The sequence below is a fragment of the Lepidochelys olivacea genome, assembly GCF_965140295.1.
Source record: "Lepidochelys olivacea isolate rLepOli2 genome assembly, chromosome: 8".
NCBI lineage: Eukaryota > Metazoa > Chordata > Testudines > Cheloniidae > Lepidochelys > Lepidochelys olivacea.
The window spans coordinates 55,763,031-55,782,816 of NC_140418.1; the positions used below are offsets into that span (position 1 = coordinate 55,763,031).

General features: G+C 41.2%; 1 protein-coding gene across 4 annotated transcripts in view; it reads left to right on the top strand.

The window, feature by feature from the left end:
- Positions 1 to 19,786, top strand: part of LOC311525290 (uncharacterized protein C1orf21) — a 195,434-nt gene that overhangs the window by 154,090 nt on the left and 21,558 nt on the right. The gene's annotated exons all lie outside the window — the stretch shown is intronic.

Here is a 19,786-nt window from a genome sequence, read left to right on the forward strand (position 1 = left end):
GGGCTATATTTGCGAAGAATTTGCCATGATTTTCAGAGAGCATGTTCTGAAAAATCAGGCACCTTTATACTGTCTCAGATGGGGCATCTGAAAACTGAAGCACCTGAAATCACTAGTCACTTCTGAAAATGTAAGCCTAAGTATTTAAGAAGTGGTGCAACAATATATAGTCCTACAGATTCATGTGTACTGGGCATTTTTGGAGCGTCTAAGTTGCTTGAAAAATAATTAAAACTCAGCAAAAATCTTAGCAGCCATAGCCTGCGTGCCATTCTAGCACAATATGCTCTTGAGAGGAAACTAATGGAGGCAAGTCACTATTATAAATGGGCTGTTTGATATACCAATTTACTTTTAAGACTGTCTGCATAGCTTATGCCTGAATATAAATGTTTTAGGAGTTTCATGTAATAATGTTGTTTCGTGTTTAATGGCAACTTTGAACACATTTCTACATTTAGTGGAACATTGACTTCAGGAGACACACACGAAAAAATGGAGAGCATGAATAAGATATATGTTTATTATAAAATTCTCTCAGTTATCAGTTTGTTGAGAGATGCATAGTAAATGTAACAATGTGGTTTTAGTAAGTGGGTTAATTAGTTTTGAGTTGGGTTTTTTACCCAGAATGTTTATAGCATATGACCACAGAGATGCACACAAATGAAGCCAGATGTGTTGAGCTTTTGCTTCTAATTGCTCTGAACCCTATAAAATTGCCCTGAGAGTCAGTGCAACCTTTTATGACTTGTTAGTGATGCAGTTTTCAGCTTTTGTCCATCTATATTTCATTTGCTAGGTAAAACTGTAACTTTTTTCAGTGTACAAAAAGCCATCTAAGGTCTGGTATATTAATGAGAATTAGATAACACATTCTACTTGATACCACTCAAAATTTCCTTTCAGTCTTGTCTGGGTATTTTTTTACTTCAGAAAACCCTTCTTGAGGTTTTAGTTCCCTGAAGCAACTGTGTGTGTGTAATTATTAGGGACATTTTTCAACTTGGAAAATTAAACCATGGAGACCCATTGAAAAATCATGTTGTATACCAAAGGTTCTCAGACTACTTCATGTTGTGAACTATTGTTTAAGATAGAAATTTCCTAGGCACATCTCCTCCTACCTTCCCAATTCTGATTCTCTTTCCTACATCAGGTGCAGTGGTTGGCTTTGTGAAAAAATAAAATGAGGACAATGTTGAAGAAACACAGTGAAAATAAACTTTGATAAAAAACATGACTACAATTGTTTTGGTTATTGCCCTTCATTTTAGTCTACATTGTTTATTTCCTTACTCGGTGTGTTATTTTTAAGTATTGCAGAAGCCTTGGAAACCAGAAAACCCTGATCCTGAAAACAGTGTGAATCAATATTGTGTAATTTAGGAGGTTTCTGAATCAGATTATTTTCAGTGCTCTATAAGGGACTAGCTGAATTATTAAAATTTGGGAATCTGACTACAGAAAGGAATTTTGAGACAGAAATGGTCCAAAGGCGATAAGCCTCCTAACCTTCCTGGCCCTTGTATCGTACCTACTACAGTAGGTAGAAAAACTAGGAATATAATCACTGGTAAAGAATCAAGGATATGTTTGCGGTTCTTCCAGATACTAAAGAGGAAAGGATAGGTAGGTGCAAATACAAGCTTCCACAGGTGTGTGTCTTTGGCCCTCTCCTCCTTTGGCATTTATATCCCTCTGTGTAAGTTCATCTGCTCACATGGCTTCAGTTACCATCTTCATGCCAATTACTCACAAGTCTACCTCTCTGCTCCAGTCTTGTCCACATTGATTCAATATTACATCTCAACCTGTGTCTCTGACATTTCCTGGATATCTCACCATCAAAATTAAACTCCAGATCTTCCCACTCTTCTCCTACCAATCTCTGTTACAGCTGACAGTTCCACCATCCTGTCCTTCTTGTCACACAGACTTACCTTAAACTCCTTCCTCTTTGTCTTGCCTCATATAACCAGGGTGTCCAAATCATACCACTTCCTCCCCTGTAACACTTCTAAAATCTAACTTATTTGTTCTATCCATTCAGCTAAAATGGCCCTCAATAGTTCCATTACTGCAACTTGCTTCTCCTCTGTAGCTTCTCAGGCACCCTTCTTCAATCTGTACAAAATTCAGCACAAATATTCCTTGCCCATCACTTTGAACACTTCACCTTTTTTTCTATTCCTTATTTGGCTCTCCCTCTTCCACTATTTCAAGCTCAAGCTTCTTGTTCTAATCTTCATTGCCCTTCACAATTCTACCTCTCCCTATTTCTTTTCTCATATCTTATTACATCACGCTCTTCCTCCCCTCTGCAAGAAATGCCAGCCTCAACCACCCACTTATTTCACTCCTTCCACCGCATCTTTGCACTTTCTTCTGTGCCATTCCTTATTCTTGGTCCCTCCTTGATCTGACCTGTTAGGCTTTTGCTATTCTTCTCCTCCTCCTCTCCCAAGATCCTTCTCAAGACCCCACTTGTGTTGTGCAGCCTGTAAGGCATCAGCCACTCATGAGGAATAGGCTGAGGAATAGTTGTGGAAGGTTAGTACTGGATATAATCACAAATGGCGAATCGTAGGACTGGACTTCGAGAGGTCATCCAGTCCAATCCCCTGCACTCATGGCAGGACTAAGTATTATCTCTAGACCATCCCTGGCAGGTGTTTGTCTAATCTCCTCTCAAAAACCTTCAACGATGGAGATTCAACAACCTCCCGAGGCAATTTATTCCAGTTCTTAACTACCCTGACAGTTAGGAAGTTTTTCCGAATGTCAAACCTAAACCACTCTTGCTACAATTTTATCCCATTGCTTCTTGTCCTATCCTCAGAGGTTATGCAGAACAATTTTTCTCCCTTCTCCTTGTAGCAACCTTTTATGTACTTGAAAACTGTTATCATGTCCTTTCTCAGTTCTCTCTTTTCCAGACCAAACAAAATTAACTTTTTCAATCTTCCCTCATAGGTCATGTTTTCTAGACCTTTAATCATTTTGTTGCTCCTGTCTGGACTTTCTCTAATTTGTCCACATCTTTCCTGAAATGTGGCACCCAGAACTGGATGCAGTACTCCAGTTGAGGCCTAATAAGCACGGAGTAGAGTGGAAGAATTACTTCTCGTGTTTTGCTTACAACACTCCTGCTAATACATCCCAGAATGATATTTGCTTTTTTTGCAACAGTGTTACATTGTTGACTCATATTTAGCTTGTGATCCACTATGACCCTCAGATCCCTTTCCGCAGTACTCCTTCCTAGGCAGTTATTTCCCATTTTGTATGTATGCAATTGACTGTTCCTTCCTAAGTGGAGTACTTTGCATTTGTCCTAATTGAATTTCATCCTATTTACTTCAGACCGCTTCTCCAGCTTGTCCAGATCACTTGCAACCCCTCCCAACTTGGTATCGTCCACAAACTTTATACATGTACTCTCTATGCCGTTATCTAAATCACTGCTGAAGATATTGAACAGAACCGGACCCAGAACTGATCCTGCAGGACCCCGCTTGATATGCCCTTCCAGCTTCACTGAACCAGTGATGATTACTCTCTGGGAATGGTTTTCCAACCAGTTATGCACCCACCTTATAGGTAGCTCCACCTAGGTTGTATTTCCCTAGTTTGTTTATGAGACTGTCGTACGAGACAGTATCAAAAGCTTTACTAAAGTCAAGATATACCACATCTACCACTACCCCCTATCCACAAGGCTTGTTACTCTGTCAAAGAAAGCTATTAGGTTGGTTTGACATGATTTGTTCTTGACAAATCCATGCTGACTGTTATTTATCACCTTATTATCTTCTAGGTGTTTTCAAATTGATTGCTTAATTATTTGCTCCATTATCTTTCTGGGTACTGAAGATAAGCTGACTGGTCTGTAATTCCTCGGGTTGTCCTTATTCCCCTTTTTATAGATTGGCACTATATTTGCCCTTTTCCCACCCTCAGGAATCTCTCCTGTCTTTCACAACTTCCATGAATATTAAAAATTTAAAAATCGTGTATACAAGACAATCTCCCTCTCCCCCACTCTGAATGTATTGTTTATTTTTCTTAGACTATAAGCTCTTTGGGGTAGGGACTGTATTTACCTATGTGCTTTCACAGCTGCTAGGCATAAAACTGCACCAATCTTGATTGGGGTTTCTGGGTAGTACAGTAATAACTGAAGGAATATCAGAGAAAGGGAACTTTTGGCACGCGATGCTTGTCCCATTGGTGTTGAAATTGTAAAATGCTCTCCAGAGAGTTTCATGCTATATGGACGCATGAGTTTTTTGCTAAATATTGATTTGGATGTAGGTGTGTGATGGGGAAGGGAAGGAAAGAGGAGTGGGAAAACACAAAATCAGAGAGACAGACAGACAGCCTGAACAAATCCAAGCAGAAGCCTGTAAGCATAGTGTGGCAATGGAAGATGCTAGAAAAAAGCTTTAGGGTCCAAAAGAGGCTTTGGGCAGCAAGTAAAGAAGTTATCCCTTGTTTTTGGTTCCTCCTGCATTTGGAAAAACAGGACTTTGTATGTTCCTTGTAAATAGACAAAATTGCCTCAAAGAAAATAGCAGGTTTCTGTCCCCAACTGGAACATCTCCAAGCCTTATCTGTTATTACATGGCAATAGGGTATTCTCTGGAAACCATAAGTGTGCATTCCAGAGTTATTAGGTATGGATTATGTGCTTGATAGGGAAATTTAAAAAGATTTAGGGTGTTAGTTGTAGTAAGTACACCTTTTACCCCAATATAACGCTGTCCTTGGGAGCCAAAAAATCTTACCGCATTATGGGTGAAACCGCATTATATCGAACTTGCTTTGATCCACCGGAGCACGCAGCCCCGCCTGCCCAGAGCACTGCTTTACCGCATTGTATCCGAATTTGTGTTATATCGGGGTAGAGGTGTATTACTGTCTGTTGAACAAGCTTTTGGGAGTGGTGGGAGGTAGGTTCCTGGAATTTTTAGTTGGTGCAGATACTTCTGCCTTCTTTTATAATTTCCATGTAGCAAATGAGGAAACTGTAACATGGAGATGTTAAAAATTGGTAATTTGAGCATGCAAAAATGCAGTTTGCATGGTCAGAATAGGTGCATAATTGTGTGTTAATTTTAAAAATCAGGTTCTAGTAACCCACCATCCTAACTATGACCGAAACTATCATCTCTGCATAACTCAGGAAGTCTCTTCCCTTTTGACTTAATGGGCTTTGGATCATGCCCTCAAAACACAACAGAAGTGATTCCATGCCTGTTCACAAATAATGGGAGGTCATGTGCATATATTTCTGCTCACTGAAAATATTTCATTTAGTTACTTTTCACCAGGAGCTCGATATTCCTCTAAGAAAGTCTACATACTGCTGCCAGATTCAGAAGTTAGCTGACTGTAAGGATGGACAGTCGCTAAAGAGGAATTGCAGGGGAAGACTGGACAAAAGGAACAAAATTATGGAGTGAGAGGTAGGTGAAGAACTCAGAGTAGGATGCTTGGGCCACACGCTCCTTAACAAAAACAATGATAAAACAGCATCTACATGGTCAGAGCCTTGACACACGTCTCATTCTATGACAATTGGTCAAATACCACTGCTAGGTTCTGTTGGCTCTGTTTAAGTAGACTATACACATACATACATTTTAAAAATTATACATCGGGGTGGCCAAACTTACTGGTCCTCCGAGCCGCATATGACAATCTTCAGAAGTTCGAGAGCCGGGGCACACCTGCCAGGAGCTGGGGCTCGGGGCTTCAGCCCCACTTCTGCTGAAGCCCTGAGCCCCGGCAGGTGCTCAAGAACCCTGAGCCCCAAGAACCCCCTTCCTGCTGGACTGAAGTCCACCACCTCACTGCAAGGCAGAGGTCCTGAGCTGTTCCCCCTGACCAAGTCTGGTAGGTGGAGAATCGGGGAGGACTGGGAGACTTGCGAGTCACACAATAACAATAAAAGAGCCGCATGTGGCTCGCGAGCCAGAGTTTGGCCACCCCTATTATGCATCAAAAACCTGGAGATCAGTAGTGACTGTAGATCAAGGTTTTTCCTTTTTCTAACATTTTAAGTTTCTGTGAGTATGCTGGAGAAGTATTAGGTCTGGCCTATGTTTCAGTTTGGAATGGTGTTTGAAAACAAGATTAATGGTTTAAATACAGTTTGGCTGGCTGTTTATGCATGGGCAAACCAAGCTTACAAACCATACCTCTCACAAGGTCCCACACCAAGTTTTATTTGAGACTCATATAGGGAGTTTTATTTGACTTTTTTTAAAACATACACAGCTTGGCTCTTGTAGCCACAGTAATAAACTTGTTTCATCTGCAGGTTTGGCACCGTGCAGACTGCGACCCTGCTGTCTTCCCTGTATTGATCTTCCAGTGTTCTCTTCAGTGACATCTGATCTGAGGTTATTTAGTTTCTCTTAAGATTACCACCTGGCCAGCTTTCCACTGGCTCAGCTGTTTGTTTTTGCCTGAAAGCAGCAAGCTGAAGCTAAGCAGAAGCTAGTTTTTATTTTCAATTTTTAAAAGACTTCAATAAATAAAAATATAGGGCCTTAATATTAGAAGAGCTGAGTACCTGCTGCTCTCACTGACTGGAATTGGAGCTGTGGGTGCTCAGAATTTCCTAAAAATTATGCTCAGAGGCCTAATGGTTAAAGCACAGGACTCTCCACTGGGAAATCTGGGTTCTGTTTCCAGCTTTTGCACAGACTTGTTGTGTGATCTTGGGTGGCTGGGACGTGATTTTCCAAAAACAACAAAAAACAAAACCCATAGTTGTGCATGGATTTTTACTATGACTTCGCAAGCAAACTGTATGTTTGCGTGCTCAAAAGGCCAGTCTCTTAACATAGAATCATAGAATATCAGAGTTGGAAGGGACCTCAGGAGATTATCTAGTCCAACCCCCTGCTCAAAGCAGGCACAGTCCCCAATTTTTTTTATTTTTTTATTTTTTTTTTGCCCCAGTTCCCTAAATGGCCCCCTCAAGGATTGAACTCACAACCGTGGGTTTAGCAGGCCAATGCTCAAACCACTGAGCTATCCCCTCCTCTGTGATCTCTGTTTCTGTTTCCTCATTTGTGACATGGAAATAATAAAACTTACCTATCTCACAAGGATGTTGTGAGGCTTATTTCATTAACATTTGTAAATTGTTTTGAGACCATCAGAATGTGCAATGGAAGGGCAAAGAATTATGGGACAAATCCTGCTTTCTTTGCTCATGGAAAATTCTCATGGTCCCGCGCACCCTTCCCCCACTTCCCTCTTTAGGACTGAATATGGACTCAAAGATTTGGTTCTACATTGTCATTTATTATTTACCAAAATAGACCAATAATGTTAAGCAGCTTTTATTTTGAAGATGTTTTGAAGATGTTTGAATGAAGCTTGAAGTTACCAAATACTAACTTGTTGTTACTTCCTACCCTTCTCAAGAAGAGTCTGCTTTTATTAACAGTCTGCTTCAGTCTGATTTCCTGGCTCTTTACCAGAGATGTTTCAGTTTTTGTTTTTAATGTGTTTGGCGCATTCTTGTATTTCAGGTAGATAAGACACACAAGACCATAGTCTAACAAACAGTGTCAATCTGTTTCCTGTTTGTTAAATCCGTAGATGGCTCGTTCTTTGCTTGTCATACAAACTTCAACCCAGTACTGTGCATGTGTTTTTAACACACAGTACATGAATATAGGCTGTATTTTTAAAAGTTTTTTTTTAAAGGACCAAGGTGCTCCAGGCAGCAATGTTAAAACATTCAGTGAAATTAATAGGCCAGACACCATTGTTGCTTCAAGTGCCTCAATTATGAGGTACTCTTTAAAATTTAACTCTCGTGGCAGGACGCGAGCCATATTTTCTAGCAGCCTGGGGCAAAATGTGTCAGTAATGGAACAGTGCCAGTCTACTGACTGTCATGGTTGTGTGTACAGGAGTCTACATGACTGAATCCACATTGTAAAATTATCATAGCCTAGTGTGTGTATAAGGGAGGCTGGGGACTTTATAATGTTGTTGACGTTTTTCATTAGCTTTGGCTTTTGATGAAAGGATGCTGAAGTCCTTACTTTAATTTAAAAGAAGTATATAACTGATGGTCTGTGTATCCCAGGGGTCAGTGTGTGTTATATATTCCTCCTCTGCCTGATCCATGGAGGATATGGGTTTGTTACATCTTCTAGCTACAGAGTCTGGTTGTTTAGCTCAAGCTATAGACATACATACTTTCAGTTCTGGAGTTCAGTTTCTGATGTTGGCCAAGATGAAAGCCATCAAATATGCACAGTATAACTTATGTCTCTCAGAGTTGTGAAAAAAACACTCTTCGGCGCAACATAAATTACACTGACAGAAGCATCGGTGTGGACAGTGCTATGCCGGTGGGAGATGGTCTCCCACCAACTTAGTTACTGCCGCTCGTTGGAGGTAGTTTAATTTTGTCGGCGGGAGAGCACTCTCCCATTGGCATAGAGCGGCTACACAAGTGATCTTACAGCAGCACAGCTGCATCTGTACAGCTATGCCCCTGTAAGCTCCCTAGCAGTCATTTATTTTAAGTACTATTGTGCATATAAAAGTGAAAATATTTGACCTTCAATAGTAAATTACTGTTGTTGTATGCTATTAAAAAGCTGCTTCATTTCAGTAGTGAATGAAGTGATCCCAGTATATAATTTGAGAAGTGTTTTGGGATCCTACAAAATGATGAGTGGTATATAAATATTAGTCATTAAAATATTGATAAATATTTAATAGTTTTGAAAGACTTAACTGATATTAAGCTGTAAGGCATTCTGAAGCTACCTTTAAGGTTTATGTTGAAATGAATGTATTTTGGCTCATGTGCTAAGGAGGCACAGTCATCTTAAAAAATCAAACTTCTTTCTGAGAATTTGTTACCTGCTATTGTTACAAATAACATCCAAGGCCTAAGATCATTATAACTAAAAGAGTTAAAAGTGGAAAAAATCCTCTTTTCTCAGTCTGTTCACTTTGTGTAATTTGACAACACTTTGAAGAATTAGCAAAATAGATTTTATGCAGTTGTTCTCCACCAGGAAAAAAAAAATCTTAAAGAATAGGAAAATGTGACTCTAGGTCCACAAAAATTAGCATTTGGTAGTATCTGAAACTGATTTTAACTAATTTTTTAAAAAGCTGACTACAGTTCTTGTGGACCGTGTCCGTTTAAAAAAATTATATACATACAATAATACGTAACTTACCTCGAAGCTATTATCTGCAAATTGGTAACCATTTTAGTACATGCTCTGCTTTGGAAACCATGTCCTTTTAAAAACCAGTCTACCTTATCAATAATTTTAAGTTTTGTTAAAGATGGAATTTGTATCTAGTTACAGGATTGATGTCATGCATGTGTTTAAATTTTTGCAAGATCAGTATCTGCAGACATGCATGTTGAGCACCTTTACTCTCAGGAACAGTCCCATGTTAGTCAATGGAACAACTCACATTAGTAAGCACTATGCTGCTCAGCAGTAAGTGTTAGCAGGATGGACCGTTAGTTAATGCTTCTGAGTTTGAAGTTCAGCTTTCTATTTATTTTTCTTATACATTTCCTAAAAAACATTATGAACCAAAGGAACTTTTACAAACCTTAGTACTGGGGGGGGGGGGGGGGAATAAGAATCTGCTTCTGACCTGAGTCTTTCTATGCCAAGGTTCTGCAGAGAAAGAATATTTAAAATTAAGTTAATAAACCTCTTGGAAATTTGTTTGAATGGAAACACTGACAGACATTTAATTAATGTGGCACTAGTGGTTGCCGCAATGCTAATAGCATCTGGCAGTACAGTCATTGCCATCTGTTAATACCCAGAAATTCTGGTATAGCATATCCTTTTTGGTGGAGCTAACAATAATTAAGAAATCTATCATATGCAATCATCTTAATGTGATGACTGCTTTACCTTGATTGTGATAAAGTGCAACATAATGGGGAGATGATCTTTGAAGTGTAACACAAAATATCCATGGTTGTTATAAGACCTCCTTTTTGTTGTTGAATATCCAATACAAATATTCAGGCATCAAACTCTGCTTTTTTTAAAAAAAAATGTTGTAAGGGGCAGTGTGGAAGTAGATATAATGTTGTGAATTTGCCACATCCTTACAGGGTGTGTGATCTTGGGAGGGGGCGGGGGAGCCAAGGTCCCTTTTAAAGTTTAGTTTAAATTTGTAAAAAGTGTGTTAATTGCTATTGCATTCAAATATGTCATATTAAATCCTTAGTAGTGGAGGAATATTTTAAACCTATGAATAATACAGCTGCATCAGCAGGACATGGAGCACAACAACATGTTTTTTAAATTGTTCACCCACACATCCTACATACCATTTAAAGAAAAATAACTTTTCTGTTTGTACTGATTTTCGAAAACACGTTTATGAAAGAATCTTTTGTAGACAATCCTTAGAGAGCAAGACATCACTGAGACAGGTTGCTTTTTTAATCCAAAGAAAAATGAAAAAGAGTGAACCATACATCTGTATATATTTTTTAAAGCATTTTATGGTGTGGGACAGCTATACATGTTCTGTTGTATTCTCTCTCTATATATTTTTTTATTACCATGCTCATCACCATGGTGTCTGAGCGCCTTCCAATAAATAGTGCGTTGCGAATACACATCTGTCATGTGTTGTTTGTACTCATCCTTCCTCTCGAGGGAGGAGCATGTGGAATGGAACATCTTTGGTAGGGGGATTCTTATTATCTAATAAATAGATCTCTTGCTGTCTGTTTATATTACAGAAGCCAGGGTCAAAGAAATGCACCTTGCACAGAGCAGAAAGTGGTGAGGTTTGTGATGGTCCTTAGTTCCTGGAAAAGTTCATTCCACAGTCTTCACCCCTGGAGAAGCTTCTGTCTCCTGCACAGACAAGTTTTACTATTATTGTTGAGAGTTCCATTGTGCTGGAGGATCATAGTTGTCACTTCAGTCTTCATCACAGAGCTTTAGAATGGCTTTTGGTATCTTGGGGCCAGGCCCTGGAGCATTTTGAACATAGGGTCTGAGATCTTAGACTTGATTCAAAATTCCATAAGAAGTCAGTGTAGAGAGCAGAGGACAGGAGTGATACGTTGCTGAGGAGACGTGCTGCAGTGTTCTGTACTAGTGGAGTTTCCTGAGTGCCCAGGTATATTGCATTGCTGTAATCCAGTCAAGATGTGAGACAGGCATGAATAACTGAGGAAAGGTCTTCATCTCCCATGATGGGATGGAGTCTCCTATCCAATCGGAGATGGTAGAAAGCATTACTTGCTGCTGCTGCAACGTGGAAGCTCAGCATCAGTGAAGAATCTAAGAGTACTCCTAAACTACGGACTGAATTGACCAATTGTGGATGTGAACCTTCAGTAAAAGGAGACTGCACTGTGGTTGCAAACTCCTCAAAATACTTTTCTCTGCGCACCAACATCACCTCTGTTTTGGTTGGGTTCAGCTTCAGCCATCTGTTCTTCAACCATGAGCTGATCTCATCCAAGCACTGGGCCATCTTGGTAGTAGTGGTGTGGTCATATGAGGTGAAGGATAGGTAGAGCTGAGTATCATCCATTTATTGCTGGCACTTGAGTCCATGTCCTCTGACCATTTCACCTAATGCTTGCATGTAGGTATTGAATAAGACTGAAGAGAGAATTGACTCTTGCAAAACCCCACAAGTGCGGGCTGTAGTGGTGGATGTGCAGGTTCCCATCACTACTCTTTGGGTGAGTCTCTCTAGGAAGACTCAAACCATGTTAATACATTACCCTAGACTCCTGCCACCTCTCACAGGTAAGGGTGCAGTATCTCATGATCAACTGTGTTGAACACTGCAGAGTGGTCCAGGAGGATTAGAATGGATGTCTGTTCTCTACCTGTTGTCAGGAGATCATCCATCAGTGCCACTGAAGCAGATTCAGTTCTGTGTCCTGGCCTAATCCAGATTGTGCTGGTTCTAGAATGTTGGCTTTAGTTAGCAGAGCCTGTAGTTGGCCTTTTGCTAGTTTCTCTGTGAGATTTCTCAGGCTTGACATGCTTACATGCTGTTGAGTACTGTTGTTACATTCCTTTCTTCTGCTGTTGCTGTTTTTCATTTTGTGGTAATGCCCAAAGACCCCGATGAGGATAGACCCATTGTGTTAGGCCCTGTACAAACATGTAAAAACAATACACAGTCCCTACCCTAAAGAATTTATAATTTGGGGCTCCAGTTCTGCAAAGCTATAGGCTTGCCTGTATGCAGGGTTGCACTGGTTTAACTTAAGGTTTGATTTTTAAACTGATTTAGTTAAACAATTGCAAGAAGCTGTGTGGAAACTCTTATTTGGTTTAATCCAGACTCATTTTGGTTTAGTTTAATTTGATTAGGCCTGATCTGCACAGGAAAATCGGACCGGTTTACCTTAAATCAGTTTTTAAACCAATATAGCTGAACCAATGGAAACCCATTCTTTTTTCAGTTTAAAAGTAGCTTATTTCAGTTTAGTTTGTTGAGTGTGAACAGGTTTAAGTTAAACTGAAATAAGCAACACTTAAATAATAAGTTTGTATGTAGACAAGACCTCAATTGCTTTAATTCATGCTTGTGAGTAGTCCTGTTGATGTCAGATTAAATTAAAGCAAATGCATATTTGTTATATTATCAGTATGGGCGCCTGAATTAACTCGGCACACAATAAGTATGTGTTTATGGGGGTGGAGAAGAGTAACATAAATAGAACTGCATATTTACATAGGCTCACCAAATACATATCTTGATAGTTCCAAATCATTTTTAAGTTTTGGTTGGTTGGTTTTATTTGTTATAATAATTCAGACAGTTAATTACTACTGAATTAATTTGTCTTCCAAATTATGGGAAATATTTGATTAATTTTGTTTATGCTTTGGAGAACTATTTCTGAAAATCTGTTTTTATCAGAGAAAATATTTGTCCTATGTTACAAAATATTGCTGGTAAATAATAGCTATAAACATAGTGATGAGCCAGCTTAAGACAGTACCTTACAAGAATGAGTTTGGCTCAGTTTTTATTTGTTTTTCTCTGTTTTTTTTATTGTAATTCCTTTTATTCTGCCCATTACTCTAGCTGAGCAACAGATGGAGAATGGAGGGGAGAAAAAACATACTCTGATTAGATAAAATAATTGAAATGTATTAATTATTGATGCCCATTTCGTAGGGTAATAGAAATTGTCACAAAAGCACAGGACTGGGAGTCGAGATGTGGGAATCTGTTCCCAGCTCTACCAAGAATTTTTCCAAAGTGACCTTGGTAATCTTTCTGCACCTGTTTTGTCATCTGTAGTATGGGTATAAAAATATGTCCAGGGCACTGGGGGCTATGTTAATTATTTTTTGTATGCTGTGTGGAGATCTATGGACAGAAGATCTATATAAATGCAAATTATTTTTCTCTGATCTTTTAATTGCTTTTGATTGACAAAAGTTTCTCCTCAGAAGCCAACTAAGGCCTTGTCAATAGTGGGGACTGTCCTGATTCCAGCCACCCATGTAGCTAAACTAGTGCAAACCCCAAAGGTAGACAAGGAAAGTTGTGATTTACACTGATGTAGTTTATCTCTGCTTGAAACCAGTAAGGTGCAAATCACAGCTCTCTCTTGTTTTACTTTGCGCTGGTGATAGGAATTGACAAGAGACATGGTGTGTATCTTCGGGAGGAGTGCAAGAAGTGGTATGAAATGAGGTGTGGCGTATGAGTGAGAAAGTGGGGATCACAGAATTCAACTTCTATTTTCATTACTAGGTGGTGTGCACCTATAGCCACTGAACTTGCATACTTTTGGCTGTATTCTAATTCCAGATATGTGATAAACATCACTGTATGTCTCCAATGTCCGTTATCACATACTGGCTAGCACAGCAGCAGATATTTTAGGATACAACAGCAAGACATGCCATGTATATGAGACTGGAAGTTGATCTTGTACCTCTGTTTCTGTTATGTTCCCAGCCTAGCATCTCTCTTTCCCTCTGATTAGCCTTGAGATCTACTCCTCTTCTTTTTCACTTGACAATTTTATTGGCTTATCCTACATACACACATGCAAAAAAAGTCATCTACAAATAACTGTTGAAGCAAGATTTAAAAATGCTATGAAAGCAAATGAATTCAGAAGGTGGGATGCAGTCTTTATCCTGATGCTTCAGCATTATACCATTGAATAATGGTAAGATAATGACTGGTAAGGTGTAAAGATATGAGTGAAGGCCCAAGTTTAGGCTTGTTTTTTCCTGAATTTTAATAACTCATTTTCAAGTTAGACACCACTTAGTTTGCAGTCCTTTCAGAGAGGTTACAGTAATTTGCACCAGAAAAAGTGTCAAGCATGCATAAGAAGTTGATGCTTCCACTCCTTGTGGAATTATTCATTCAAGTATTAACTGTATAATGGCCTACTTTTAAAATTAAGTAACTCACCAGCCTATTTTTAAAAATAATTTAAAGTGATTGATCCATTCAGATTTTTTAAATTAATTTTTTAGTTTATCTTTTCAAAAATGGTCATAGCAGCAAAGTGCCGAGGAAATTAGATTGATTTATTCAGTTGATAGACTAACATTTGCCTGTTCTGCACCATCTGTACTGTCAGATTTCTCTAATGCAAATCACTTTAATAATATTTAAGTAAAAAATCACCCTATTTTTTTCCAAATGTTGTTACAGTAAGTGATACCTTGTACGCCAAGTTTTGATTCATAGCAAATTTTTGTATTGAAAACAAGGTGTTACCTTGAAATGCTGACTCAAAGCTAAACCAAGGATTTTCTCTTTTTTGCCTTTTTTTGTTTAATTATTCTGTGTACAGGACACAGTTGTGTACCTGCCCGTAAGCATATTGCTTGATTTATTCTTTTGTCCCTTTCTGTCTTATTTTATAGCTGAATAGGTAAAATCTCCCATAACTGCTCCTTTATTAATTTAATAACCACATCTGAATTTTTTATTCTCCATGTTGCTGCCTCTGATCAGCTGCACTCCGACAAATGCATGCCTACAGTTTACTCCTAATATTGAGTTGACTTTAATTTAAAGCTCTAACAGTTCTATGTAAAGAAGTTTCTTCAAAGATACTTCTTTCAATTACCATGCCCCAATAATTTGCTGCTGCTGCTGCTTTACTTATCCACCCACACATGTTTTGAACTACAAAAGAACTGAAGTGTGCATGTGCATGAGAAAGAGAGAGCTTGGCAATTTAGTATGTAAGGCCTGGTCTACAGTACGTGGTTATTTCAGAATTAGCCGAGTTACTTCGAAATAAAACTGATTCCGTCCTCACAACCAAACCAGTTTTTTCAATTTAAAGGGCTCTTTAATTCAATTTCTGTATTGCACCTCGGCAAGTGGAGTAGCGCTAATATCGAGATCACAGTTCTGGGTTACAGGTACTGTGGACCCAATTTGACAATACTGGCCTCCGGGAGCTATCCCAGAAAGCTCCCTTGTCACCGCTCTGGACAACACTCTGAACTCCGATGCACTAGCCAGGTAGGCAGTAAAAGCCCCAGGAACTTTTGAATTTCCTGTTTGGTCACCACCAGCACAGGCGACCATGTGGAGTCCACCATCACAGGCGACCATGTGGAGTCCACCATCACAAGAGACCACACAGTCCCAGATTCGCAGATGAGCTCCAGCATGGTCCGAATGGGAGGTACTGGATCTCATTGCATGTTGGGGAGACAAATCTGTTATGGCAGAACTACATTCCAAAAAAAGAAATGCAAATACATACGCTAAAGTCTCCAGGGCCATGACGGAAAGAGGCTATTCCAGGGACACAGAGCAGTGTTGTATAAAAATCAAGGAGCTCAGGCAAGTGTACCAAAAAGCCAGGGAGGCGAACAGGTGCTCTGGGTCACAGTCCCATACATGCCACTTCTACCGTGAGCTGCATGTAATTATGGGGGGTGACGCCAGCACTACCCAACCACTGTCCATGGACATCTGCAAGGGGGGAGTAGCACGGAGTGAGGAGGATGAGTTTTTGGAGGACGAAGAGGAGGAGGACGGTACACAGGCAGCAAGTGGGGAATCTGTTTTCCCCCCTAGCCAGGAACTATTCTTGACGCTGGAGCCAGTAGCCTCCCCCAACTCCCAAGGCATGTTCCCGGATCATGATCCTGGAGAAGGCACTTCTGGTGAGTGAGAGCTTAATTGGAGCCACGCGGTGGGGGGAAACTCAGCTGCGCTGGGCTGTTCGCGTTTAGTTTAAAGGGCTCATCCCTGCTCAGAGCCTCATCAGAGCCACACGGTGTGTGGGCTGGGGAGGGTGTTGTGTGAAGCGATCATCCCAGAGAGCCCACAGGCCCTCCTTTTATATAGCAAACCCACCAGGCATTGTTTGCTATGGGAAAGGGTGTCCGGCAGTTTGAAAGTACTGAAATGAATGCGGAAGAAGCAGAACCCCACGTGCCCCTAGGGCTTACCATGGCTGCCTGCAAGCTGAATTCTGTTGCCTGGCTGCATGTGATGGCTTATTCACACCAAAGTGGCAGGCAATTCAGTATAAGAAGCAAAATGAGACCTTGTACAGAAAGAACATGTGCTGTGTACTGTGAATTGCCTGTTTCACTGAGAAAGAGTGTCCCCTTTGTTCTCTAAAATGTATCTTTTAAAATACTACCCTCCCTTTTTCTCCTCCTGCAGCAGATACAAATGTTTCAACGTGGACCCTGTCTACTCTGTCCCAGAGGCTGATCCAGATTAGAAGGCAGAGAAAACAAACTCGGGACGACATGTTTGCCGAGCTCATGCAGTCCTCCCGCACTGATAGGGCCCAGTTGAATGCCTGGAGGCAAACAATTGCGGAGTCGCTTAAAGCATTACATGAATACAAAGAGAGGAGGGATGTGAACGATGAGAGCAGGCAGGATGCTATGGACAAGCTCATGGAGGAGCAAACTGACATGCTCCGCTGTATGGTGGATCTAATACGGGAAAGGCAGCAAGACCACAGACTGCCTCTGCAGTCCCTGTATAACCGCCCTCCCTCTTCCCCAAGTTCCATAGCCTCCTTACCAAGATGCCCAAGAACACGGGGGGAGAGGCTATGCGGACCCACACAGTCAACCCCAGAGGATTGCACAAGCAGCAGAAAGCTGGCATATCCTAAATTTTGATTTGGTTTCTGGATTTGTCCTTCCCTCCTCCTACACCCCCCTAATCCAATACCCCCCTCTCTTGTCTATCTTCTGATTTTTCTCAATGTTTTGTGCAACAAATAATAAAGAACGTTTTTTTAAACGATTGTGACTTTATTTCCTTTCATATATAGAGAGGTGCCGGTAAATTTAAGAGAAACAAACACAATTGTCACACCGTACCCTGGCCAGTCATGAAACTGATTTTCAAAGCTTCTCTGATGTGCTGCACTCTTCTAATAGCCCTGTTGTCTGGCTGTGCGAAACTGGACACCAGGCGAGTTGCCTCAACCTCCCAACCTGCCATAAATGTCTCCCCCTTACTCTTACAGATATTATGGAGCACACAACAAGCAGCAATTACAATTGGAATATTGGTTGTGCTGAGATCTAACTGAGTCAGTAAACTGCGCCAGCGCACTTTCAAATATCCAAACGCACATTCTACTACCATTCTGCACTTGCTCAGACTATAGTTGAACTGCTCCTTACTACTGTCTAGGGTGCCTGTGTACGGCTTCATGAGCCACGGCATTAAGGGGTAGGCTGGGTCCCCAAGGATAACTATAGGCATTTCAACATCCCCAACAGTAATTTTCTGGTCTGGGAAGTAAGTTCTTTCCTGCAGCTGGTCAAACAAACCAGAGTTCCTGAAGATGTGAGCATCATGCACCTTTCCTGGCCATCCCACGTTGATGTCAGTGAAACGTCCCTTGTGATCCACCAGTGCTTGCAGCACCGTGGAAAAGTACCCCTTGCAGTTTATGTACTGGCTGCCCCGGTGTTCCGGGGCCAAGATAGGGGTATGCGTTCCGTCTATCGCCCCGCTGCAGTTAGGGAACCTCAGCGCATTAAAGCCATCCACAATGGTCTGCACATTTCCCAAAGTCACTACCCTTGATAGCAGCTGGTCAATGATTGTGTTGGCTACTTGCCGCACAGCAGCCCCCACAGTAGATTTGTCCACTCCAAATTGATTCTCGACTGACCGGTAGCTGTCGGGCATTGCAAGCTTCCACAGGGCTATGGCCACTCGCTTCTCAACTGTGAGGGCTGCTCTCATTTTGACGTCTTTGCGCTTCAGGGCAGGGGACAGCAAGTCACAAAGTTCCATGAAAGTGGCCCTACGCATAAGAAAGTTTTGCAGCCACTGGGAATCATCCCGTACCTGCAACACTATGCGGTCCAACCAGTCTGTGCTTGTTTGCCGGGCCCAGAATCAGCGTTCCACAGCATGAACCTGGCCCAACACCACCACGATCTCCCAATTGCCACATGCTGTGCTTCTAGGAATGTCTGCGTCCATGTCCTCATCATTATCGTAATCGCGCTGTCAACACTTCCTTGCCCTGTTTTGCAGGTACTGCACATACTGCTGGATAATGCGGGAGGTATTTACAGTGGTCAAAACTGCAGCGGAGATCTGATTGGGCTCCATGGCTATGGCGCCTGCACGGGTAATCCTGGAAAAAGGGCGCGAAATGTAGGAGAGCAGAGTGGCAGCAGAAGAGGTGCTGTTCAGTTCACGGTAGCCAAAAAAAGACGGTAAATGGTTGCCTTCTGTAGCTTTCACGGAGGTGGGAGCCCAGGACAGACAACATGGAGAAGCTCAGAAGCGTGGCAATAGTGGGAGAGCAGAGTTGGCGGCGGAAGCTGTGCTGCTTGGTTCACGATGGCTGAGCAGAGTTGGCAGCAGAAGCGTTCGATGAGGAAGAGAAAGAGTAGATGATAGAGATTACAAAGGAAGATGAGAGGAAATGAGAGGTGGATTCATAGTAGCAGGAGAGCAGCGGTGCACCGTCTGCTGAAAGCAGTATGCTGTCTGCATGCCAAAAAGGCGCGAAACGATTGTCTGCCATAGCTTTCACGAAGGAAGGAGTGACTGACGACACACACCCAGAAACTCCCGCGAAAATGTTTTTGCCCCATCATGCACTGGGAGCTTAACCCAGAATTCCAATGGGTGGCGGGGACTGCGGGAACTGTGGGATAGCTACCCACAGTGCACCGCTCCGACAGTCAATGCTAGCCTTGGTACTGTGGACGCACTCAGCCGAATTCACGCACTTTAGTGGACCGAATGTATAAAATAGCTTCCGAAAATTTGATTAGAATAATTTCGAAATAATTTCATACTGTAGACATACCCTTAGAGTGATCTTAGCACTTTCAACAAGGTGCTGAATTGACAGCCTGGGAGACGGAAGTCTTTAACTCCAGCCCTGTTTTGAGAGAGCTAACTCTACAGGTAAAAAAGGTTAGTTCAGTCTCTGCGACCATTCAGTATTTTGCCTCACCACCTCATTAAAGTTGCCAATTAGTGCTACTTTTCATGTAATCACCTGTCTACGAGTAACTAGACTCAGATTTTGCACAGGCCACTAGACAGTCATCTGATAGTAACAACTTTGATCACTACTAGTCTGTGTTAGATTTGAACCAGTGACTGGAGGCCCAAGGTTCTGTGTCCTATTATAAATCCTCTGAGCCTTCAGGTCCCTGTTTGTCATTTTTAACAAGAGTATCTGTAGGCTGCTAGCTGTACTATTACAGAACTGTTCTAGATTTCCTTAAAGATTTTATTTGGTTTCCTTATGGTT